Consider the following 26,624-nt stretch of genomic DNA (forward strand, 5'->3'; position numbering starts at 1 on the left):
GGCTAAACGGCCTTCCAGCAGCAAAATGATTGCAGAGATATTGGAGAAGAAAGAACAAATGGCCAGAAGGTATGTATTTTACACATCAGTACTGAAGATTTTGACATCTCACATTAATCCACCGTCTTGATTGAGTTTTACTAACCACTGGTAAAACTGTGCCGAAAGCTCCAATTCCCCTCGCAGTACTTGTTTTTTTGTCAGTAGTACTTAATCAGTACCTTGAGGGGGAAAGAAATCATTTAAAAAAAACCTTGCAGTTAAGTATAGGACTCATCAAATTGCTGAACGGTAATTGTTAAAACTCCTCAAGATTGGGGCACAAGCGTATTGAGCTCCTCAGTGTATACATCGTAGATCCATTGATCTCTGGAGCATTGATATACAGGGCCATTGAATGCCTCAGCGGAGCCTTACAGAACCTATCGAACATCTGGGAACCTATTAAATCCTCAAGTGATGAGCCGCAGAGCCCATTAAATGCCTGAATGGTGACCTGTTGGACCCATTAACGTTTGCCCTCCACCCTCAACTGCAGCACACTTAAATCCGAGAGGGAGAAAGGAATAGAAGGGTATGCTGATAGGGTTAGATGAAGTAGGGTGGGAGGAGGAGCGTGTGAAGCATAAACACCAGCATAGACCAGTTGGACCAAATGGCCTGTTTCTGTGCTGTCCATTCTGTGTAATTCTATGTAAGGTGGTATACAGAATCCATTTTACCCCCTTGTTATAAACCCCACCTGTTTTGTATGAGTTAAACAAAATAGCTAACCAAAAACAGCATAATATAAGGGAATATCTGAGAATGAAGGCTGTAAACTTTATCTGCATCGTGTATGTTAAATTTACAGTAAAACAGTAAATCAGTTTTTTATTTTATTCTCAAGATATGTTGCTTATTCCTTGTTTAGGCCACCTCAGAGGGCTTTAAGAGTCAACTTCATTATGTGGGACTGGAGTCACATGGAGGTCAGACCAGGGACGAGTGGCAAATTCTCTTCCCATGAAGGACATTAGTGAACCAGTTGGGTTTTTAACACAATCTGGCAGCTTTCATGATTAATTTTTCCGATGCTAGCCCACAAATTAACAGATTTATTAAATTAAATTTCACAACTTGCCGTGGTGGCATTTAAACATCTGGGTTACTAGTCCATTACTATGAACAAGTTGCACTCCAGAGACATTAGCACAAAATCTAGGCTGACACTCCAGTGCAATACTGGAAAGGTCCCAGCGGATTGGAAATCCGCAAACGTAACAATTCTATTCAAGAAGGGAGTGAGAAAGCAGGAAACCAGTTAGCCTAACATCTGCCATTGGGAAAATGCTAGAATCCAATATTAAGGAAGTAGTAACAGGACATTTGGAGACTCATAATACAATCAAGGAGAGTCAACATGGTTTTATGAAGGGGAAATCGTGTCTGACAAATTTATTAGAGTTCTTTGAACGGGCAGGGTGGATAAAGGGGAACCAATGGATGCAGTATATTTGGATATCCAAAAGGCATTCGACAAGGTACCACATAAAATGTTACTGCACAAGATAAGAGCTCATGGGGGTGATATACTGATATGGATAGAGGATTGGCTAACTGACAGAAAACAAAGAGTCGGGATAAAAGGGTCATTTTAAAAATGGCATTCTAACCAGTGGGGTGCCGCAGGGGTTAGTGCTGGGGCCTCAACTATTTACAATATATATCAATGACTTGGACGAAGAATCAGAATGTATTGTGGCCAAATTTGCTGATGATACAAAGATGGGTGGAAAAGCAAGTTGCAAGGAGGACACAAAGCATCTGCAAAGGTTAAGCAAATGGGCAAAAATTTGGCAGATGGAATATAATGTGGGAAAATGTGAAGTCATCCACTTTGGGAGGAAAAATTAAAAAATCAAAATATTATTTGAATGGAGAAATACTACAAAATGCTGTGGTACAGAGGGATCTGGATGTCCTCGTACGTGAAACACAAAAAATCAACATACGGGTGCAGCAGGTAATCCGGAAGGCAAACGGAATATTGGCCTTTATTTCTAGGGGTATGGAGTATAAAAGCAGGGAAGTCATGCTACAACTGTACAGGGTGCTGGTGAGACCATACCTGGAGTATTGCATACAGTTCTGGTGCCCTTATTTAAGGAAGGACATGCTTGCATTGGAGGTAGTTCAGAGAAGGTTCACTAGGTTGATCCCGGGTATGGAAGGGTTGTCTTATGAGGAAAGATTGAACAGGTTGGGTCTATACTCATTGGAGTTTAGAAGATTGAGAGGAGATCTTATTGAAACATACAAGATTCTGAGGGGACTCGATAGGGTAGATGCTGAGAGGATGTTACCCCTCAAGGGGGAATCTAAAACTAGTGGGCATAGTCTCAGAATAAGGGGTCGCCCGTTTAAGACGGAAATGAGGAGGAATTTCTTCTCCCAGACGGTCATGAATCTTTGGAATTCTTTACCCCAAAAAGCTGTGGAGGCTGAGTCATTGAATACATTCAAGGCTGAGTTAGACAATTTTTTGATCAGCAAGGGAGTCAAAGGATATGGGGAAAAGGCGGGAAAGTGGAGTTGAGGTAAAAATCAGATCATCCATGATCTCATTAAATGGCGGAGCAGGCTCGAAGGGCCAAATGGCCTACTCCTGCTTCTATCTCTTATGGTCTTATGCACTATCGGAGGTGACATCTTTTGGATGAGATGTTAAACCGAGACCCTGCCTGTCCTCTCAGATGGATGTAAAAGATCCCATGGCACTATATCCCCTGGTATCCTGGCCAATATTTATCCCACAATCAATATCACTAAAAACAGATTATCAGGTCACTATCACATTTGTGGTTGTGGGACCTTGCTGCGCCCAAATTGGCTATCGTGTTACCTACAGTAAACAGTGACTACACCTCAAAGGTACTTCATTGGCTGTAAAGCACTTTGGGACGTCCTGAGGTCGTGAAAGACGCTATATAAATGCAAGTTCTTTCTTTGTTTCTTCTTATCCCTCATAACCTCTCTTGTCATTTTTTCATATTCTCTTACCTCGATCATGCCTATCGGCCTCATATGCCCTCTTCTTCAATTTTAGTTTGTTTTAACCCCTTTATTTTCCCACCGAATCCTAAAACTTGAAGTAGTCTCCTTACTTGTAATGATATATATTTATTTTTTACCTTTGAAATCTCCTTTTTAAAAATGTCCCATTGTTAATCTATAGTCTCGTGTGCCAATTTTTCTTTCCATCTGTCCTTCACCAGCTCACTCCTCAACTGTCAAAAATCTGCCTATTTCAATCTGGTGCTTTTGTTTTTGTACTAAATTTTTCTCTTTCTATTTATTTGTTTATTTTTTTGTTCGTATATTAATGCTACTCATTTTCCTTTTTTGTTTGGCCAAGCTAATACCACATTCCCTTATCTGTTTTTTCTGCTTATAACTGATCAATTTGATTTCCCTCCTCCACATTATTCCTTCCGCATTTTATCCATTTTCTAAATTCTTTTTTATTTGTATATTTACCCTTTCAAATTCTACCTTCTCTACTTGCTCTTTCATAGAATCATAGAAATTTACGGCACAGAAGAAGGCCATTCGGTCCATCGTGTCTGTGCTGGCTGAAAAAGAGCTATCCAGCCTTGTAGGTTACAGCACTTCAAGTGCACATCCAAGTACTTTTTAAATGCGATGAGGGTTTCTGTCTCTACTACCCTTTCAGGCAGTGAGTTCCGGACCCCCATCGCCCCCGGGTGAAAAAATTTCTCCTCAACTCCCCTCTAATCCTTCTACCAATTACTTTAAATCTATGCCCCCTGGTTATTGCGTCTCTGCTAAGGGAAATAGATCCATCCGATTCACTCTATCTAGGCCTCTCATAATTTTATCCACCTTAATTAAATTTCTCCTCAACCTCCTTTGTCCCAAAGAAAATACCATTAGTCTATCCAATCTTTCCTCATAGCTAAAATTCTCCAGTCCTGGCAACATCCTCATAAATCTCCTCTGTACCCTCTCTAGTGCGATCACACCTTTCCTGTAATGTGGTGACCAGAACTGTATGCAGTACTCAAGCTGTGGCCTAACTAGTATTTTACATGGTTCTAGTTTAACCTCCCTGCTCTTATATTCTATGCCTTGGCTAATAAAAGAAAATATCCTGTAAATATATAAAAATTAGAGCCAGACCTTTCAGGAGCGAGATCAGAAAACATTTCTACACACAAAGGGTGGCAGAAGATTGGAACTCTCTTCCGCAAATGGCAATTGATATTAGCTCAATTGCTAAATTTAAATCTGAGATAGATAGCTTTTTGGCAACCAAAGGTATTAAGGGATATGGGCCAAAGGCAGGTATATGGAGTTAGATCACAGATCAGCCATGATCTTATCAAATGGCGGAGCAGGCTCGAGGGGCTGAATGGCCTATTCCTGTTCCTATACCTTCTTAACCACCTTATCTACCTGTCCTGCTACCTTCAGGGATCTGTGGACATGCACTCCAAGGTCTCTCTGTTCCTCTACACTTCTCTGTATCCTCCCATTTATTGTGTATTCCCTTGCCTTATTTGCCCTCCCCAATCATGTTTACCTCACACTTCTCCGGATTGAATTCCATTTGCCACTTTTCTGCCCACCTGACCAGTCCATTGATATCTTCCTGCAGTCTACAGCTTTCTTCCTCACTATCCACCACACAGCCAATTTTTGTACCATCTGCAAAATTCTTAATCATGCCCCCTATGTTTAAGTCTAAATCATTGACATATACCACAAAAAGCAAGGGACCTAGTACTGAGCCCTGTGGAACCCCACTGGAAACAGCCTTCCAGTCACAAAAACACCCGTCAACCATTACCCTTTGTTTCCTGCCACTGAGCCAATTTTGGATCCAACTTGCCACTTTCCCTTGGATCCCATTTGCTTTTACTTTTCTGACCACTCTGATTGCTTTTATTTTCCCTCCCTTCCCCACTTCTTAGTTTGCTTTTCTATAAAGCAGCCTGCTTGATTGGCACCCCATCCACCACCCTAAACATTCACTCCCTTCACCACCGGCGCACTGTGGCTGCAGTGTGTACCATCCACAGGATGCACTTAAGCAACTCGCCAAGGCTTCTTCGACAGCACCTCCCAAACCCACGACCTCTACTACCTAGAAGGACAAGAGCAGCAGGCACATGGGAACAACACCACCTGCACGTTCCCCTCCAAGTCACACACCATCCCGACTTGGAAATATATTGCCGTTCCTTCATCGTCGCTGGGTCAAAATCCTGGAACTCCCTTTCTAACAGCACTGTGGGAGAACCGTCACCACACGGACTGCAGCGGTTCAAGAAGGCGGCTCACCACCACCTTCTCAAGGGCAATTAGGGATGGGCAATAAATGCCGGCCTCGCCAGCGATGCCCACATCCCGTGAACGAATAAAAAAAAATCTGTTTTGCCAGTACATTAGCTCCCTGTACAGAATTAGCTCTGATCTTCCCCAGAATTGTTGCCAATGCCCCATAAAATATAAAGCCGTCTTCCTGATACCATCCCATTAGCCAAGCTTGATCCCTAATCTTCCCTATTCTAGCACGTGGTTGGGGGAGCAATCCGGAGATTGCCAACCTTGAAGCCCTGCTCTTAAGGCTGCTTACTAATCTCCTACACTCCTTTTGCAGGATTTGAGGCCTTTCCTTTTCTATATCATTGGCTCCCAAATGAACCATGATGACTGGCCCTCTTTTTCAGTCTTTTTGAATTGCCCGTTACTCTAGCACCTGAGAGACAACAAAGCATCCAAGACTCTTGGTTTAGTTTGCAAAAGAAAGTCTCCACCCCTTTAACTATCTAGTTTCCTATTACTACTGCATTCCTAACCATTGCTAATCTTCAACCCCACCCCTCCCCGGAACCATCTGATGCTTTTTGATGCCATTGTAATCCATTTGATGGTCTTGCCCAGATTCTTAGTCTCCCCGTAGTAAACCAGGGCTTAAAACTTGTTGAAGAGGGCAATTTGCTGTGTGTATTCCTGCTGTCGCCTGCCCCTCCTCACTTTCCCTGACCTATGAATAGTCAGGACTCCTTCCTCTACCACTTCCAGCTCTCTGTCTCTTAGCAGGGTGACTACCCTCTGAAACTCTTGCTCCAAAAACCTCTTTGATGTGTCAGGTTGTCTCCAACTCTGCCTCACGTTCTGAGACCTTAATCTCAGTGGGAGACAAACTCCAACTTGTCTAAAACTTCCATTCATATAGCAGCTTTAACATAGAAAATGCCCCAAAGGTGCTTTACAGAGTCGAGGCAAAATAAATTAAAAAAAGATAAAGGAACAGACACTGAGCCATGGTGGAAGTGTTGAGAGAGGTTTATGGAGGGAATTCCACAGAGTACAACTGTTAGCTCAAGGCTCTGCCACCAATTGAGGGCAAAAGGAGGGGGGGATGCACTTAAAGGCAGAGGAGCAAAGGGCACGGGAGCCTCAAGCAGGCCCTTTAAAGACCATGGTTTGGATGCTTTACACCCGAGACTGCAGCAAGCATGGTGCTTGAAAAACAGGCGCTGCGCGATCCAATTTCTAGGCCAGTCTGTCTGTTTTGAGTTAAAGCATAATTGCATCTGTTACCATAATGGGAGGTTTTCCTGACTGTGGGAATGAAATTGAGGATGAGATTTGTAGAGAAGTTTAGGAGCGATTGAGTTTAACTATCGTGATGTAGACTGGGATAAAATAAACATTTATGGTCAAAATGGGGAGTGGTTCTTAGAGTGAGTCTAGAACTGATTCTTTAATCAGTATGTTGCATTTCCAAGAAGGAGGACACGGTACGAGATCTGGTTCTGAATAACAGAGCAGGAACAATAAGTGACCTGAAGGTATGAAAAAGTAACCATAACCTAATTAGGTTCACATTTAAAGTAGATAAATAATTAAAGATAAAGGCATTGGATTGGAATTCTGTGCTATGTATATGAGCCCTGGGAAGACTGGTAAGACCAGGGAAATGCCATCTCCCTGAGTTGGGGATCCATCAGTGTAATACGATTTTTTGTGTTTGTATTGTCTGAATGTATCAATGTAGTGTTCCAACTTGCTTTCTGATTAATGGGAGTGAGAGGGATTGGTACCAAGGGGAGGTGGTAGTGGAAAGATGAAGGGCTAGGGTATACAAAGGAAGTAAGTAAAAGCATGAATCATGGGTGAGGGGATGGGAAGGAAACTGCTGAGGACCAGAAGCCACACTCCCCTTATGTTACAGGTAAGTGTGGACATTTCAACATTAGAATTTCCATAGAAAATATTTACATAGCAGTTTTCAATGGAGCCTGTGACCTATGCAAGAATTTCAATATTAGAAATGTAATACTTTTCATTTATGTGACAATGTTGATAGTGTTCATGTTGCAAATGTTAGGAGAATGTAGAAAATTAGGCACTTCTTTTAAATGTGTGTGTTACTCTTTCTCTGTATAGAATCATAGAATGGTTACAGCACAGAAGGAGGCCATTCAGCCCATCAAGCCCGTGCTGGCTCTTAGTAAGAGCAATCCTGTTAGTCCCATTCGCCCACTTTTTCCCCATAGCCCTGCAAATTTTTTCCCTTCAAGCATTTATTCAATTCCTTTTTGAAAGCCATGATTGAATCTGCTTCCACCACCCTTTCAGGCAGTGCATTCCAGATCATAACTACTCGCTGCGTAAAAAAGTTTTTCCTCATGTCGCCTTTGATTCTTTTGCCAATCACCTTAAATTTGTGTCCTCTGGATCTCGACCCTTCGGTCAATGGGAACAATTTCTCTTCATTTACTTTAACTAAACCCTTCATGATTTTGAACATTTCTAACAAATCTCCTCTTAACCTTCTCTGCTCTAAGGAGAACAACCCCAGCTTCTCCAATCTATCCACATAACTGAAGTCCCTCATCCCTGGAACCGTTCTAGTAAATCTCTTCTGCACCCTCTCAAAGGCATTCACATCCTTCCTAAAGTGCGGTGCCCAGAACTGGACACAATACTCCCGTCGTGGCCGAACCAGTGTTTTATAAAGGTTCAACATAACTTCCTTGCTTTTGTACTCTATGCCTCTATTTATAAAGCCCAGGATCCCGTATGCTTTTTTAACCGCTTTCTCAACCCGTTCTGCCACCTTCAAAGATTTGTGCACATATACATCCCTCTGTTCCAGCACCCCCTTAGAATTGTACCATTTAGTTTATATTGCCTCGCCTCATTCTTCCTGCCAAAATGTATCACTTTGCACTTCTCTGCATTAAATTTCATCTGCCATGTGTCCGCCCATTCCACCAGCCTGTCTATGTCCTCTTGAAGTCTATTACTATCCCCCTCACTGTTTACTGCACTTCCAAGTTTTGGGTCACTCTGCAAATTTTGAAATTGTGCCCTGTACACCCAAGTCCAAGTCATTAATATATATCAAAAAAAGCAGTGGTCCTAGTACCGACCCCTGGGGAACACCACGATATACCTTCCTTCAGTCCGAAAAATAACCGTTCACCACTACTCTCTGTTTCCTGTCACTTAGCCAATTTTGTATCCATGCTGCCACTGCCCCTTTTATTCCATGGGCTTCAATTTTGCTGAGAAGCCTATTATGTGGCACTTTATCAAACGCCTTTTGATAGTCCATATACACATCAACCGCATTGCCCTCATCAACTCTCTGTTACTTCATCAAAAAACTCAATCAAGTCAGTTAAACACGATTTGCCTTTAACAAATCCGTGCTGGCTTTCCTTTATTAATCTACACTTGTCCAAGTTACTATTAATTTTGTGCTGGCTTATCGTTTCTAAAAGCTTTCCCACCACCGAGATTAAACTGACTGGCCTGTAGTTGCTGGGTTTATCCTTACACCCTTTTTTGAACAAGGGTGTAACATTTATAATTCTCCAGTCCCCATATGTAAGGAGGATTGAAAGATTATGGCCAGCACCTCTGCAATTTCCACCCTTACTTCCCTTAGCAACCTAGGACACATGCCATCTGGATCGGGTGACTTACCTACTTTAAGTACAGCCAGCCTTTCTAGTACCTCCCCTTTAACAATTTTTATCCCATCCAGCATCTCAACTATCTCCGCTTTTACTGTGACTTTGGCAGCATCTTCTTCCTTGGTAAAGGCAGATGCAAAGTACTCATTTAGTATCTCAGCCATGCCCTCTGCCTCCTTGGGTAGATCTCCTTTTTTGTCCCTAGTCAGCCCCACCCCTCATCTTTTTTTATTCGTTCATGGGATGTGGGCATCGCTGGCAAGGCTGTCTTATTACCTGTTTACTATTTATGTGCCTATAGAAGACTTCTGGATTTCCTTTTATGTTAGCAGCCAGTCTGTTCTCATACTCTCTCTTTGCCCCTCTTATTTCCCTTTTCACTTTCCTCAGTACTTTCCATATTCAGTCTGGTTCTCATTTGTATTATCAATCTGACATCTGTCATACACCCCCTTTTCCTGCTTCAGCTTACTCTCTATCTCTTTCGTCATCCAGGGAGTTCTGGCTTTGCTTACCCTACCTTACCCCCTCGCGGGAATGTACCTAGACTATACCCAAACCATCTCCTCTTTAAAGGCCGCCCATTGTTCAATTACAGTTTTGCCTGCCAATCTTTGATTCCAATTTATCCGGGTCAGATCCATTCTCAACCCACTGAAATTGGCCCTCCTCCAATTAAGTATTTTTACTCTAGATTGCTCCTTGTCTTTTTCCATAACTAATCTAAACCTTACGAGACTATGATCACTGTTCCCTGAATGTTCCCCCACTGACACTTGCTCCATTTGACCCACCTCATTCCCCAAAACTAGATCCAGCAATGCCTCCTTCCTCGTATAAGATACGTCGGCTCCCAAAGACACACTATTCAAGTTGATTACGTACCCTATGTGGATGAATTAGCTGAGCTGATCGGCATGAAACCCAACATAAAGCAGCTCCTCCTCAGTGATCCATTGTTGGCATTCCAGGTTTTCTTCGGTCCGTGCTCACCTTACCAGTTTCGACTGACTGGGCCTGGAAAATGGCCGAAAGTTTGGGACACCATCCTCACGCAGTGGGAACGCACCATCAAACCGACCAAAACGCTTGTCAATACTGTTAGTCAGAAAGGAATCGCTTTGCCAGTGCTGCTGAAACTCTTGGCTTTGTTGGTTGCACTTGGTGCTATTTGTGTTTCTCTAATTAGTCAGAAGGTTTTCCTGAGGGGTTTCTCTCAGCCTTTCTGTCAGCCAAATAATGAAAGAGATTCAGATTCTGATTGTTTTTAATACTGGCATTGGTAACCTTTCACGTGATGTATTTTGATCCCTGTGAATTATTTTGCAAAGTGCATTGATTGAATCAGGTTCTCTGCCTGGTTTAGTTGTTGCTATGAAAGAACGTTTCACCAAGAAACAGCCTGCCAACAGAGGTTGCTTACTTAATGAGTGAAATGTTCGTTGTGCTTTTATTAATTATTAACTTACAAACCATTCAGTTGTTCATGAGTTAGTAACATGCCATGTGATTAAAGGGATCAGGTGATTAAAGGGAATGGGAAGGAAAAATTGTCACTAGAAAAGAGCCAGAAGCGACATGAGAGAACATTTTTTTTACACAGCGAGTTGTTCTGATCTGGATTGCACTGCCTGAAAGGGTGCAGGAAGCAAATTCAATCATAACTTTCAAAAGGGAATTAGATAAATATTTGAAGGAGAGAAAATTGCAGGGCTATGGGGAAAGAGCAAGGGAGTGGGACTAATTGGATAGCTCTTTCAAAGAGCCAGCAAAGGCATGATGGGGCGAACGGCCTCCTTCTGTACTGTAAGATTCTATGTTTCTAAAATGTTGCTGTTGGAATTTTCTAATAGTGAAAAAGTATATTCCAGCTAATTGCTGCTAACAACTATGGCTGCAGTACCATGCGGATATGCTTGGACTTGAGTGCAATTGTGTGGTGTGGTCCAATTAATGTTGTTGGAATGGTATTGAATATCTTTGAAATGCTGCAACAGGTGTTTGTACTAATGTGCAATTTGATAGCTTCTAACGCAGATTCACCTTAATGATACTGGAGCTTAAAGGGTTAAATTATGAGGACCAGTTGCAAAGACTTGGCATTTATTCCCTTTAGTATATTAGATTGAGGGGTAATCTGATCGAGGTATTTAATATGATAAAAGGATTCGATAGGGTATATACAGAGAAACTATTTCCTCTGGTGGGGGAATCCAAAATGAGGGGACATAACATGCAAATTAGGGCTAGGCCGTTTAGGTGCGAAATCAGGAATTCTTCACAAAAATCATAGTAGAAACAGGGTAGATGCTGAGAGATTGTTCCCCCGGCTGGAGAGTCTAGAACTAGAGATCATAGTCTCAGGATAAGGGGTCGGCCATTTAAGACTGAGATGAGGAGGAATTTCTTCACTCAGGGTTGTGAATCTTTGGAATTCTGCAGAGGCTGAGATAGATAGATTTTTGGACTCCCCTGCTCTTCAAGTAGTGCCATAGGATCTTTTATGTCAATCTGAAAGGGTAGATAGGGCCTTAGTTTAACTTCTCATTCGAAAGGTAGCATGTCCCTCAGTACTGAGCTCAAGTCCCCGGAGTGGGACTTGAACCCACAACTTTCTGAATCAGAGGTGAGAATGCCATCACTGAGCCACAGTTGATACTAGGTGAGTAATATTGTTATTAGGTAAGGGTATCAAGGGATATGGAGCAAACGTACATAAGTAGAGTTGAGGTACAGATCAACCATGACTTAGTTGAATGGTGGATCAGGTTCAAGGGGCTGAATGGCCAACTCCTGTTTCTATGTTCCTAAAGCAGAGTTGTGCAATGGCTCTCATTGCTAAATACTTGAAAGGCTGTAGTATAGTGCACCACCATATGGCAAATATCAGTACTGCAGGCTTGGGGAACCATTGCAGCCGTGGCATACTCCACACATTGGTAGGTGAAAGCAGTTCATTTGATTTTTATGAATTAATTCACGGAAATTTTAGGAAAAGTTTGCCAATGGCATTTTGAAACAGATCTGTTTTAAAAAGTGCACCAGCAATCCCAACGGTCAAATCACTTTCAATAGTGCAATTTAAAAAGTTGCAGAATAGATGCTGACTACAGGAGTTAAAAATGAAATCCAGGGGGTGCTTTGTGGAGGCCTCTGTGATGGGCCTTTATTTCTATGAGATTAGCGACCACATGACTGATCAATGACATGTTTGAGTTCACCCCCCACAACGATTTAGTTATGAAGGTCCTGCACAGTGTAGAATTGGACCAAGAAACTCTCAGGTACAGTTCACAGACTGTGCTCCTGTGTTGTGTAGCTAATCTCAGGCAGGGTAGTAGTAGGGAATCTACAATTCCAGCTGGAAAATTTGTGTGCGTGTGAATTTGGGATGAGGGTAGCATTACGACTAACTGTTTTGCCTTTCTCACCGTCTGGTCTCATGTGTGACGAATTGCCACTTGGTTGAAGTACCATCGGGTTCTTGTGGTTCTGTGTGCAGGGGAAAGGAACCACAATTTTTACAAACTGTACGACTATGATATTTATATATTTTTCTAAAAAAAAACCTGAGCTGCCTCCTCCAATTCCACCTCTCTTCCTAGTTCGGTATCATCTTCAAATTTAACCAATTTGCATTAGGTTTCTGAGTTCAAGTCATGTGAATGAGAAACAGTAGTGGTCCCGAGCCCATTCCCTGGGGCACCCCACTTATTAGGTGTCAGCCGTAGCTCAGTGATAGCACTCTCGCCTTTGAGTCAGAATGTTATGGGTTTAAGTCCCACTCCAGAGACTTCAGCACATAATCTAGGCTGACACTCCAGTGCAGCAAAGAGGGAGTGCAGCAAAGAGGGAGTGCAGCACTGTTGGAGGTGCCGTCATTCAGATGAGATGTTAAACTGAGGCCCTGTCTGCAGTCTCAGGTGGACGCAAAAGGTCCCCTGGCACTTTTTGAAGAAGAGCAGGGGAGTTCTCCCTGGTGTCCTGGCCAATAATCGCTCAACCAACAGATTACCTGGTCATTATCACACTGTTATTTCTTGAACCTGGCTGCCGCGTTTCCTACATTACAATCAAGACTACACTTCAAAAGTACTTAATTGGCTGTAAAGCCCCTTGGGATGTCCTGAGGGCATGAAATGTTATATAAATGAAAGTCTTCTTTCTTTCTCCCTCCAATAACCTGACATAACTCTTCTAACAAGTACCTGTTGCTTTCTATCCTTCTGTCAATTTTTATCCATAACAAAGATTTGCCAAGTCCTCACAGCTTAACTAATAGCCTTTCATATGGAATTTTGTCAAATGCCTTTTGGAAATATAGGGAGGACATGTCCTAATGCTTACTACAATCCATTTGGATGACAATTCCTCAAAGAGGTTGGTTTTCCCCTTTTGAATCCATTTTTACTTTAGCTTACAAAGATTATTAATGTATAGTAGTCCTCACATTTACACCTGACAATCAGTTCCATTATTTTGCAAGGTGTTGAAGTAAGATTAAAGAATCTGTAGTTGCCTGTATCAGTTTTGCCTCTCTTTCTTGAATCGACTGGTACCACCCCAGTGCGCAGTGACTCCCTCGTGATTTTTTAAAATTCATTCTCGGGATGTGGGCGTCGCTAGCCAGGTTGGCATTTATTGCCCATCCCTAGTTGCCCTCGAGAAGGTGGTGGTGAGTCGCCTTCTTGAACCGATGCAGTCCACATGGTGAAGGTACTCCCACAGTGCTGTCAGTTTTAGAGTTCCAGGATTTTGACCCAGCAACGATGAAGGAACGGTAATATATGTCCAAGTTGGGATGGTATGAGACTTGGAGAGGAACGTGCAGATGGTGTTGTTCCCATGCATCTGCTGCCCTTGTCCTTCTAGGCATGGAGGACGCGGGTTTAGGAGTGCTGCCGAAGAAGCCTTGGCGAGTTGCTACAGTTTTCCTTCCTCACCACCTGACTGCCGTCAGTTCCTGCTCCCTCCCACCATCCAAGGGTAATACAAGTCGGGAGTCAGCCATTTGGAGTGATATTTAAAGGGATCCTCAGCTGCTCTGAGGTAAAGCTGTCTAGAGCTTTGGAGACATTCTTCTCAGAACGGATTGCAGGTTTTTTCACCTTAAAGGATTTGAAAGTGCTTTTTGTTGATGCTGTGGGTTCTCAACTTGTATTGGTTGCTGCTCCACAGTGTTGTTTCTCCCCGTGCCACACAAAAAATGCACCTCCCCTGTAAGATGCCATTGCAGGCCCATGATAAGCGGCCACACTGCCTGATTTCCCACTTCAAAAATCAGTAAGCTGCCTATGGGGATGCTTTCTACACTGGCAGCTCACCTACCACATACTAATGAGGGGTGACTGGGAAATTGCACAGGCTTCCCCCCCCCCGCCACCCCACCACCATTGAATCCTTGGCTGGCCCCTAGTCTAGCCCTGCAACTGCTTACCCAGACACAAATATTGCCCCACCCCCACACCCAGTAATATTGTTGATGTCACAGAAACATGTAATTTGATTTCAGAGAAGTGAATACTGATCTGGTCACAAATGAAATAAGACTGAAGATCAGTCAAAAAAATGAGAACTTTGATTCCTTATTACGGTTGCTCCGTGTTGGCCAGCTGATTGTCCTTTTGAGGTTTAACTTTATCTAATGATGTCATTCACTGTATAAGGCTGAAGACAAGTCTTTTGAAAAAAAATCTGAAATGTACTGAGACAGTCCCCGTTCACTCTCTTCTATAGAATTCTGAATCCAAGAATTCAGAATTTTGATCCTAACGTAAAGTAATCTCCAATTATCTATTTTTATCATGTCTCCACTCTGATAGACAAATTTAGATGCTATCCTTATACTAGTTTGACCAAGCTTTTGGTCACCTGTCCTAATATCTCCTTAGGTAGTTTGGTGTCAAATTTTGTTTGATAACGCTCCTGTGATGCGCCTCGGGATGTTTTACTACGTAATGCGAGTTGTTGTTGTTGAAGTTTGCCCAGTGTAAACCTAATTTACACAACTATTATTGACACAAAAGATAGATTAACTACCTAGTAGGGCCCTGCTCATTCTTAGAGTGTATGCATTGTCCACACAACTTGTGCATTAAAAGTAGTTATTAATTTAGGAGGGGGAGGACCTTGATGTTAATATTGGATAGCCATGTGGTGAAGGATAGGAATATAGGAACATAGGAACAGGAGTAGGCCATTCAGCCCCTCATGCCTACTCCGCCATTTCATAAGATCATGGCTGATCTGTGATCTAACTCCATATACCTGCCTTTGGCCCATATCCCTTAATACCTTTGGTTGCCAAAAAGCTATCTATCTCAGATTTAAATTTAGCAATTGAGCTAGTATCAATTGCTGTCTGCGGAAGAGAGTTCCAAACTTCTACCACCCTATGTGTGTAGAAATGTTTTCTAATCTCACTCCTGAAAGGTCTGGCTCTAATTTTTAGACTGTGCCCCTACTCCTAGAATCCCCAACCAGCAGAAATAGTTTCTCTCTATCCACCCTATCTGTCCCCCTTAATATCTTATAAACTTCGATCAGATCACCCCATAACCTTCGAAACTCTAGAGAATACAACTCCAATTTGTGTAATCTCTCCTCGTAGCTTAACCCTTGAAGTCCGGGTATCATTCTAGTAAACCTACGCTGCTTTCAAGGCCAATATGTCCTTCCGAAGGTGCGGTGCCCAGAACTGTTCACAGTACTCCAGGTGCGGTCTAACCAGGGTTTTGTATAGCTGCAGCATAACTTCTGCCCCCTTGTACTCTAGATATAAAGGCCAGCATTCCATTAGCCTTATTTATTATTTTCTGCACCTGTTCATGACACTTCAATGATCTATGTACCTGAACACCCTAAGTCCCTTTGAACATCCACTGTTTTGAACTTTGTACCATTTAGAAAGTACCCTGTTCTATCCTTTTTTGATCCAAAGTGGATGACCTCACATTTGTCTACATTGAATTCTATTTGCCACAGTTTTGCCCATTCACCTAATCTATCAATATCCCTTTGTAATTTTGTGTTTTCATCGACACTGCTTACAATGTCACCAATCTTTGTGTCATCAGCAAACTTAGATATGAGACTTTCTATGCCTTCATCTAAGTTGTTAATAAATATTGTGAATAATTGAGGCCCCAAGACAGATGCCTGTGGGACTCCACTAGTCACATCCTGCCAATGTGAGTACTTACCCATTATCCCTACTCTGTCGCCTTTCGCTCAGCCAATTTCCGAACCAAGTCTGTACTTTTCCCTCGATTCCATGGGCTTCCATCTTAGCTAACAGTCTCTTATGTGGGACCTTATCAAATGCCTTCTGGAAGTCCATATAAATAACATCCACTGACATTCCCCTGTCCACTACTTTAGTCACCTCTTCAAAAAATTCAATCAGGTTTGTCAGGCATGACCTACCTTTCACAAATCCATGCTGGCTCTCTGATTAACTGAAAATTCTCGAGGTGTTCAGTCACCCTATCCTTAATTATAGACTCCAGCAATTTCCCCACAACAGATGTTAGGCTAACTGGTCTATAATTCCCCGGGTTCCCGCTCCTTTCTTAAAAAGCGGAGTGACATGTGCAATTTTCCAATCTAGAGGGACAGTTCCTGAATCTAGAGAACTTAGAAAGATTATAGTTAGGGCATCTGCAATCTGCTCACCTACTTCCTTTAAAACCCTGGGATGGAAGCCATCTGGTCCTGGGGATTTGTCACTCTTTAGTGCTCTTATTTTCTTCATTACTGTTGCTTTACTTATGTTAATTTTATCGAGTCCCTGTCCCCGATTCAATATTAGTTTTCTTGGGATTTCCGGCATGCTATCCTCTTTCTACTGTAAATACTGATGCAAAGTAATTGTTCAACATGTCCGCCATTTCCCCATTGTCAATGACAATATCCCCACTTTCAGTTTTTAAGGGGCCAACACTGCTCCTGACCACCCTCTTTTTCCTAATATAACTATAAAAGTTCTTCGTATTGGTTTTGATATCTCTTGCAAGTTTCTTTTCATACTCTCTTTTTGTAGCTCTTACTATCTGTTTTGTGACCCTTTGTTGATCTTTGTATCTTTCCCCATTTGCCAGGATCTGTGCCTTTTTTTGCCTTTCTGTATGCCCTTTCCTTATGTCTTATACTGTCCCTTACCTCTTTAGTTGTCCATGGCTGTTTTTTTTGGCAAGTAGAGTTCTTGCCCCTCAGGGGTATAAACCGGTTCTGTATCTCGTTAAATGTTTCTTTAAACATTTCCCACTGATCATCAGTCGTTTTACCCATTAACAGATTTGCCCAGTTTACTGCGGACAGTCTCTGTCTCATCCCATTGAAGTCGGCCTTATCCAAGTCTAGAATCTTAGCAGCATTGAACTCGATCATGTTATGATCATTATTGGATAGATGTTCACACACAGTTAAGCTGTTAACTAAATCTGGTTCATTACTCATTACTAAATCTAGTATGGCTTGCCCCCTTGTTGCCTCTAGGACATACTGCTGTAGAAAACTATCCCGGACACACTCAAGAAATTCACTACCTTTCTGACAGTTGCTAGTCTGCTTTTCCCAATCTATGTGAAGGTTAAAGTCCCCCATTAAGACCACTATGCCTTTGTTACACGCTTGTCTAATCTCTGCATTTATACAATCTAGCACTTCAGAGCTGCTGCCAGGGGTCCTATACACAACTCCCACTATAGTCTGAGATCCTTTCCTATTTCTCAATTCAACCCGTAAGGTCTCTGTTGGCAGCTTACCTCTCGTTATATCCTCCTTTATCATTGAATTGATTTCATCTCTAATCACTAAGGCTACTCCTCCCCTCTTTCATTTTCCGTATCTCTCCTGTAGACCTTATAACCCGGTATATTTAGTTCCCAATCCTGACCATCCTGCAGCCATGTCTCAGTAATAGCTATCATGTCATACCCTCCAATTTGAATTTGAACCTGTAGTTCATTTAATTTATTCCTTATACTCTGTGCATTTGTATATAGAACTCTTAGTTGGGCCACACACCCTAGCCTGACCTTCAGCTTTGATGCTGGGTTAATTGCCTTACACCTTCTAGTTTTCACTTTATCTGTAGTGTCTAAAGTACACTTTCTTTCTGCTGCTCTACGCTTTTCCCTTTCACTTGTTCTTGAATAACTGTTTGTACTATTTGTATTGTAAATTTCCCCTGGGTCTTCCCCTCTCTTGCTGCTCTCAACTTTACTCCCTTCTGACTCCCCGCTAAGGTTCCCATCCCCCTGCCACTCTAGTTTAAACCTTCCCCAACAGCACTAGCAAACACTCCCGCGAGGACATTGGTCCCGGTCCTGCTCGGGTGTAACCCGTCCCACTTGTGCAGGTCCCACCTTCTCCAGAACTGGTCCCAATGTCCCAGGAATCTAAATCCCTCCCTCCTACACCATCCCTGCAGCCACACATTCATCTTGTCTATTATCCTGTTCCTATACTCACTAGCACGTGGCACTGGTAGTAATCCTGAGATCACTACCTTTGAGGTCCTGCTTTTTAATTTATCTCCTCACTCTTTGAATTCACCTTGCAGGACCTCATCCTTTTTTTAAACCTATGTCGTTGGTACCAATATGGACCACGACTACTGGCTGTTCACCCTCCCCCTCCAGAATGCCCTGCAGCCGTTCCGTGACATCCTTGACCCTAGCACCAGGGAGGCAACAGACCATCCTGGAGTCACGTTTACGGCTGCAGAAACGCCTATCTGTTCCCCTTACAATTGAATCCCCTATCAAAATAGCCCTGCCACTCTTCTTCCTCCCCTCCTGTGCAGCAGAGCCACCCGTGGTGCCCCGAACTTGGCTCTTGCTGCTTTCCCCTGATAAGCCATCTCCCCCAACAGTATCCAAAGCGGTATATCTGTTTGAGAGGGAGATGGCCCCAGGGGACTCCTGCTGTACCTGCCTAGTCCTTTTACTCTGCCTGGCGGTCACCCATTTCCTTTCTGCCTGTGTAATCTTTACCTGTGGTGTGACCACCTCACTGAACGTGCTATCCACGATAATCTCAGCATCGCGCATGCTCCACAGTGAATCCACCCGCAGCTCCAGCTCCAGCTCCGAAATGCGGTTAGCCAGTAGCTGCAGCTGGACACGCTTCCCGCACACATGGTCGCCAGGGACACTGGTAGTGTCCATGACTTCCCACATAGTACAGGAGGAGCATATCACAGGTGCAAGCTCTGCTGCCATGACTTGCCTTAGAGTTACACTGCGTTCACCTCTCAGACTCTCCTCCCGCTCTCAGTCTCTACTTTTATACTGTGATCACCTCTCGGACTCACCTGCGACATCGCACAGTAGTTTTCTCTTGTTGCAGGTATGCTGCTGCTTTTATCCCCACTCTCAGTCTTCTACTCAGGTCCGCTGCCGCTCTGTGGAAAAAGTTAGGAAAAGCAAGGCAAAGCAGCGCCTCCTTCCCCCACTTCACCAAACTCTCAGCTGTCTCACTCTGTGCTCCACTGCAGTCCATGCTTGGTTTGCACTAACAGGCCCCTGTTTTTCTACTGTTTGTGACTCACATGAGTCAGGCCTGCTCCACCTTCAGGAACCAGTTTAATCTAGCTAACCAATTAAGTAACTACAGCAGCTCTCTCTGCTGAAGCCTGACAGAAACTTAAAAATTTAAACTTTAAAATTGAACTTAAACAGCTGATAGCAATTTACACTAGATTTTTAGAATACTGGAGCCTGGTCTTTAGTTGCTTCCAAGCCTTTATTCACAGAGACTCCCCTTTTTTTACATACACACACACACCCCGCTGGATAAGCTCTCCTATAAAAAGGATACAAGAAACTCCCCAATTGATACCCACCACCTGAATACAATTAACACTCATTGATATAAAGGTTTGCAGAGTGGATGGATGAATGTCAAATGAAATTCAATATAGCCAAGTGTGAGGTGTTTCATTTTGTTAGGAGGAAAAAGGAGGCCACTTATTCCTTGGAAGGTAAACTAAATAGGGTAGAGCAGCAAAGAGATCTGGGAATACAGGTACTTAAATTGCTAAAAGTAGCAATGCAAGTTGATATGGCCGTAAAGAGTGTAAACAAAGTACTAGGGTTCATTTCTAGAGGAATAGAATACAAAAGCAGGGAGGTAATATTACATTTATATAGAGTCATAGTTAGACCACACTTGGAGTACTGTGCACAGTTCTGGTCTCTCTGCTACAAAAAGGATCCTGAAGCACTGAAGAAAGTGCAGAAAAGATTTCCAAGGATGCTACCAGAATTGAAAGGATGCAACTAATATATCTGGGAAGAATAAGCAGGCTAAGAGGAGACCAGATGGAGGTCATTAAAGTCTTGAAGGGATTTGATAGGGTGGACACAGAGAAACTGTTTTCATTTGTGGATGAGTCCAGAACAAGGGGGCAAAAATATAAAATAGCCACAAAGATCAAATAAATAATTTAGGACAAATTTGTTTACATAGAGAATGGTGAGAATGGAGAACTGACTGCCATGTGGAGTGGTTGAAGCAGATAGCTTTGATGTATTTCAGAGGAGGCTTGATGCACACAAGAGGGATGAGGAGAAGGGTGGGAAGAGGTAATTAGAATGGGAGGAGCTCGGATGGTGTACAAACACCAGCTGTCAACTGAAACTTGTTTGACAGAGAGTCTGGAAGCAGCCGTTGAGTGACTCTCAACCTATCCCCTGCTCTTCCTCCTTGCAAAATAGTAGCAGTGTAGGAGGCACTCAACCATGTATTTAACTGTTTGCTGCTTAGTCACCAGCTTCCCTCGGGTCCTTGCATCACAGAAACCAATAACTGGTAAGTCTGCATAAATTGGACTGTGCAAGAGACACAATAATTTGAAGGTCTGCAAGCTTCTACGTAGTGGAAATGACATTCCAGTTCTAACTTGTGTGCAGCAGATTAAAAAAAAGTTATTTATTTATCCAAATGAAACTAGGATGGATGTAGTCCTGGAGGTTTCATCAGTGACCTCCTATCTACAACCACCCCACCCAGTCAAACAGCCCTTTTTTCCCATCTCCAATATTTTTATAACTAATAGCTAACTATAAACAAAAGTGTTCAAAAAAAAACCACACTTTCCTTTAATGCCTCTATGATTTTTCTCCCAGGTTGCTCGCAGGACAATCCTGGAGGGTTGGCAACCCTACTAGGATGTTGACTTGGGCAAAAAAACTCCAGATGAAGCAGTTCCTGATCAAGGAGAACATACCCAAAATGTCATAACCTGCCTATTCTCTTTGCAGATGCTGACTGACCTGCTGTGTATTTCCAGCATTTTCTGTTTTTATTTACTGAACCTGGTTCTTTATTAGAGAGCAGATTAATGCTATTGACTCAACCGTCTATTTAAAGAGGCAGGTTTTTACAGTGTTTTTTTTGGAATCAGTGATTTGAAGAAGCCTCCTGGATTTGGTCTTTCCAGTAGGAATTTTCAGTTTAGAATGGGCTCTGTGTCGGTAATGTTGAAAAAGAGGAGCATTGTGTGGAAATGACACCGATGTCGGGGTGTAATTATGTCTGAATTACATCATGATTTGACAGTTATTGTACTATAATCTTTTCAAGCAGATTAGTATATGATAATTGAAAATACCAGTTAGGTAACACTACTTAAGATTTGATAAAGGCATACAAATACAATAGCAATTTTATTCTGACTTTCTTACTTATCTCCATGAAGAAGCTATTCCCAGTCAAGGAGCATGGTTCAGCTGTAAGGATAAGATATTGCAGACCACCTCACAAAGCCTACTTCTCAAAACCTTAATGTTTGCCCTTTTTTTGTTTTTAAAACACTACAATAATGGAGGGTGACCAAGTTGCACATGCAGTATATACCTGCCTTTCAACTGGAGAACTGCAGGGTTAAGCAGTAAGGTTGACTATTTGCTCGGCTACTGCTTGTCCAGGATACTAGTCACAACAACTCTGACGTGGTTGCTCATTGTGCACTTGTGGATAACTACATACAGATCACATGGCTATTTTGGGTGATGCCAATTGAGGATTAGTGTCTTCTATGCTATCTCAGTCAACTAACATTAATATGAAATCACAATTGTTAGTAGTAGAAAACATTGGACCACATGTTTTCTACTTTTTAATCCAAAGCATAATTAAATAAATGAGTTTAAAATAGTTTTTTAATTACACTCTGTTGAAATACCCCACCCTACTTCAGTTATTTTCCATCCTCTGCTATGTTCTCCCAGTTGTGCGCCATCTTAACAACTCCAATTTCCAAGGCCAAATGTACAGGTCTCAGTGGTACTGCAGCTGCGACCAGCTGACTCAGCACAGACCAGGGAATGGAACCTGGCCTGTGGGGCTCAGTGCAACATCATGCGGCACATTTATCCACTCAGTCATTATTGGGAAAAGGGTGCCGAGGTTATTTTTAAAAGAGATGTAGAGGTCCTGGAAAAAGTTCAGAGGCGGCCCATTAGATCGATACCTAGTTTCAGAGCCCTTAGTTACCAGTCCAGGCTTAGAGAACTGGAACTTTTCACTTTGAAAAAGCGTAGACTTTGAGGAGTTACGATTAAGGCCTTTAAAATAATGAAAGACGTGGAGTCAGTCCAATTAGATAGGTTATTTGAGCTAAATAGGTTAGGGAGTACTGGGGCTATAAGCATGAGATATAAGCACAGAAGTTACGAATGTGTAGAACTAGGTTAGAAACTAAGAAATACTTCTCTTCACAGAGACATCAACGTCGGAAACAAGTTGTTGGCATGAGCAGAGTGTAGATTCGCTGCAAGCAATCGGAAAGGATTTGGATGAGTTCCTGAGAGTGACACATATTTATCTACAGAAGGTAGGTGGGTTATTTGGGGAAGGGTGTGACCCAGTTACCATGATCTTCTGGAGCTTGCATTCAGGGGTCGTAGAGGAATTTCTCCAAGTTTTTTCCTGAATTGGCGTATGTTTTTTAAATCTCTCCTAGGAGATTGTCTTAGCTCCTTTGGTGGGGGAAGGGTAATGGGGGTGATAGTGTGCAGAAGTTAAACCATGCTGGGATGGGACAGGTTCGATGGACTGGCTGATCTTTTCCTGCCCTCTTTCATATGTATGTTCATAATTAATACTTTGATAAACGGACGATACTCAATATCTGCCTGTTAAATTAAGAGAGGGGCTGACTGTATAACTCATAAGTTGTGAGTAGCAAGTCACGGCCAATTTCAGAAATTAAAATAAAAAATGTATTTTATGGGAGTTTTTAAGCATTCTGTTTATCTGAACTGCTATCTTTGCGGAGATTTTAAAAATAGAGTTCTATTCATTTGGGGGAAGATTTTCTTTTTGTGTTCAAGTCTGAGGGGCGTCAACATGGTTAGAGATCCAAGATTTTAAAAAAGGGATTGTTACATTAGTAGAGTTGTACTACAAAGTCCTTAATTGTGGGAGGAAAATGGAAGACGAAATCTGTAGACAGATCAGGGAGATGAATAGGAATGACAAAATTATTGTTCTAGGAGATTTTAATTACCCACTCATTGATTGGGACAGGGGAGGGAGCAATAGGAGACAAAGGAATGGAATTCCTAGAATGTGTGCAGGACTTCTTCCTCAAACAGTATGTTTGTTTGCCTACAAAGGGAGAGAAATTGCTAGATCTAGTTATGAGTGATGAAAGAGATCAGGCAGATGAGTTAAACGTGAATAAGCACTACGAGCATGGTGACCATATCTCGCGGCCAGCCAGGAGCCTTTGTTAACCACAGTGGCTTCCACTCAATAAATGTACAACTAGTGTGCAATCGCAAGAGGTTCATGCCATCCAGGGAGTTGTCATGATGCCTTCATTTTAAAGCAATCCAATATCCCACCAATGTTCCAATCTGGAGCCAATCTTAGAGGATGGCTGCTTGGGGCAAGGGATACCCCCTTCTACCATGGCTGACGAAATCCTACAACTCCACAACAGAACACTTACAACAGCAGCCACGTCACCACAAGGTGTGTCATTGAGCAGGCCATCGGGATGCTCAAGTTAAGGTTCAGGTGTCTTGATAGTTCAGGAGGCTCCCTGCAATATTCGACAGCCAGAGTCTCCAGAATCAATTTGGCTGCGTTTCCTACATTACAACTGTGACTACATTTTTTAAAAAGTATTTAACTGGCTGTAAAGCGCTTTGCAACATCCTGGGGTTGTGAAAGGTGCTATATCAATGCAAATCTTTCATTCTTTTAACAGAGAGGACTGGCGGTGCAAAGGAAGAAGGCCTGCAGGACTCATCATCTGATGAGGAAGAGGATGGTGAAGAGAACGCTGGAGGACATGAGGAACATGTTGCAGCCCGAGATGCAAGGGATGCACTCGTAGCTCAGCGGTTCACTTAGACTCCTCTTTCTCTTCCCACTCTTCTGTGACCAGACCCCCTAGCACTAATAGTCCTGGAACCTTCACTCTGTTGTTTTTGAATCCTGCATTTTGTCACCTTAAGATCATTAAACCAATTTCTAAATGAAGGACATAATGACAAGGCTAACACAGAACATGCCTTGAAAGGACAGTGCACATAAAAGTGAAAAAGATTTTTAATCTGCACAAGAAAACAAATGGTTCCATATGAAGTAATGAAACACTCAAATGTCAACCCTCAGTGCTCTTTTTAACCAATGACTTCCTAGGTCCACCACATCTATGAGGTGCAACCCCAATTGCTTGAACAGAGCTGGTGGTAGGCTACTTAGCATCTTCCTGGGACTGTTGAGATGCTCGTGGCTGATGATCTCTGAGTGCTGGAGCCCATGAGGGCCATGCTGCAGTCTGCTGCTCCTGGACTTCTGCCGGGACAGTGTGGGGCAGCTGGAGTTCAGGCACCATGTCAGGTATTGGTTGAGGGAGTGGCGAGGGATGAGTCATGCTGATGTCCTGAGAGAGGTCTCCACGTACTGCACCCGTACCACCGACCCTCCCTCCCTTGGGGTAACGGCACATCAGTCCTACTGTTCTGCGGGAGAGCAGACTGGAGAAGATGAGTTACACCTTAGAAGCCCCGATCTACATTGTCCACCAACTTCTCTAAGGTGGAGCAGATGTGTTGGAGCCCAGAGTCTAGTCTGTATTGCATCTGCCTGAGCCTCTATCAAGTCTGCTAACACTGACTCCTGCTGTGAGGGCCAAGCTGCATTGTCCCTGGAGATGGCCGCACACTCCACGGTAGATTGCAGAATGGAGAACCCCTGCGAAAGTACCCTACAGATGGTGGAAGTGGACTCCCCATCCTCCCTGTCATAGTAGACAGAGTGCCTGGCAGGACTGCCATCACCTCACACATTTGTTCATGTTCCTCCAATATTCTCCTTTTCATGGCTGGATCCCGGAGTTCTACATCTCTGCCCTGCTGAGCAGAGTTTGGAGAGAATGGCATCCTTCGGAGTGTATTCTCCTCGGCTGTCCCTACCACCACTTCCACTGGTTAGGATGGTGGAAATGGAGAGTGGAAGTTAAGGGCAGTATCTCAGAGTGTATGGAAGTGGGTAGTGGAGTCCCACAGGGTTCTGTCCTGGGACTACTTCTATTCACTGTGTATATCACAGGCATGGATAGAAGACCAGAGGGAGTGGTATCTAAATTTGCAAATGATACTAACATAGAAGACATAGTAAATAATTCCACGGAGCAATGGAAGCTCCACGGGAATATGGTGGAATGGGCAAAAAAGTGGTAAATGGAATCCAATGTCAGTAAATATAAGGTGGTACATTTTGGTTAAAAAATTAAAAGTAATACTTTGACTGGGGGAAAGCCAAGTGATGGGGAAGAGCAGAGGGATTTGGGGGTTCAGGTTCACAAGGCACTAAAAGCAGCACCTCAAGTGGCTAAGGTCATAAAAAGACAACTGAAACACTAGGGCCCCAAACGGTTAAAATTGGGGAAATCCGCTTATCGCCCCGTTCACATCCTGAATTCACTGGTCCCAATTTTAACAGACCAATTGATTCCGTTTCAAAACGAACCTGCTGGAAACCGGCAGGTGCTTGATGAATATATATTAAAGCGGAGTCCCATTACATAATTGGGACCCTGACACAATTTTAACTGGGTGGGACGGAAGTCCCGCCTAGCAGCCAACCCGTTCAACGATACCTCGTAGGATTGGATTGGCCTCAGAAACTGACTGACATGACTTGCAGCAAAGGGGCACTTACCTCTGTTTGTTTGGATTTCACAGGCCAGGAAACTTGGAAAAGCCTCTGCCGAATGCAGTTCCCTCGTTGGTGGATAAATCCTGAATCCAACTATCAAGGCCTGTCAGAAATGCCATCTTGACATATGGGATAAATAACAAGAACATTCATTTAAAAAAATAAAGTATGGGACAGCTATATAGCCCAAGAAAACATGAGGTCGCTCTTTATAAGTAATAGCACTTGGGGATGTAGTGAAAGGCTGTCGGCACCCAATGAGCCATACCTCTAGGGAGAAATAAAAACAGAAATTGCTGGAAATACTCAGCAAGTCAGGCAGCATCTGTGGAGAAAGAAACAAGAGTTAACGTTTCCGGCGGATGGCCCTTTGTCCGAATTTCTGAGCAAGGGTCATCGACCTGAAACGCTGACTCTGCACCTTCCTCCACAGATGCCGGC

General features: G+C 43.0%; 1 long non-coding RNA gene across 1 annotated transcript; it reads left to right on the forward strand.

Annotated features, from left to right (window-relative positions):
- LOC137325515 (uncharacterized) lies at positions 1–26,408 on the forward strand. The gene is made up of 3 exons (XR_010963888.1): positions 1–69; positions 22,730–22,842; positions 26,210–26,408. It is a non-coding gene; the product is annotated as an uncharacterized lncRNA (long non-coding RNA).
- Positions 26,409–26,624: the final 216 nt, after the last annotated feature.

This window comes from Heptranchias perlo, chromosome 9 (genome assembly GCF_035084215.1).
Source record: "Heptranchias perlo isolate sHepPer1 chromosome 9, sHepPer1.hap1, whole genome shotgun sequence".
In the NCBI taxonomy this organism is placed as follows: Eukaryota; Metazoa; Chordata; class Chondrichthyes; order Hexanchiformes; family Hexanchidae; genus Heptranchias; species Heptranchias perlo.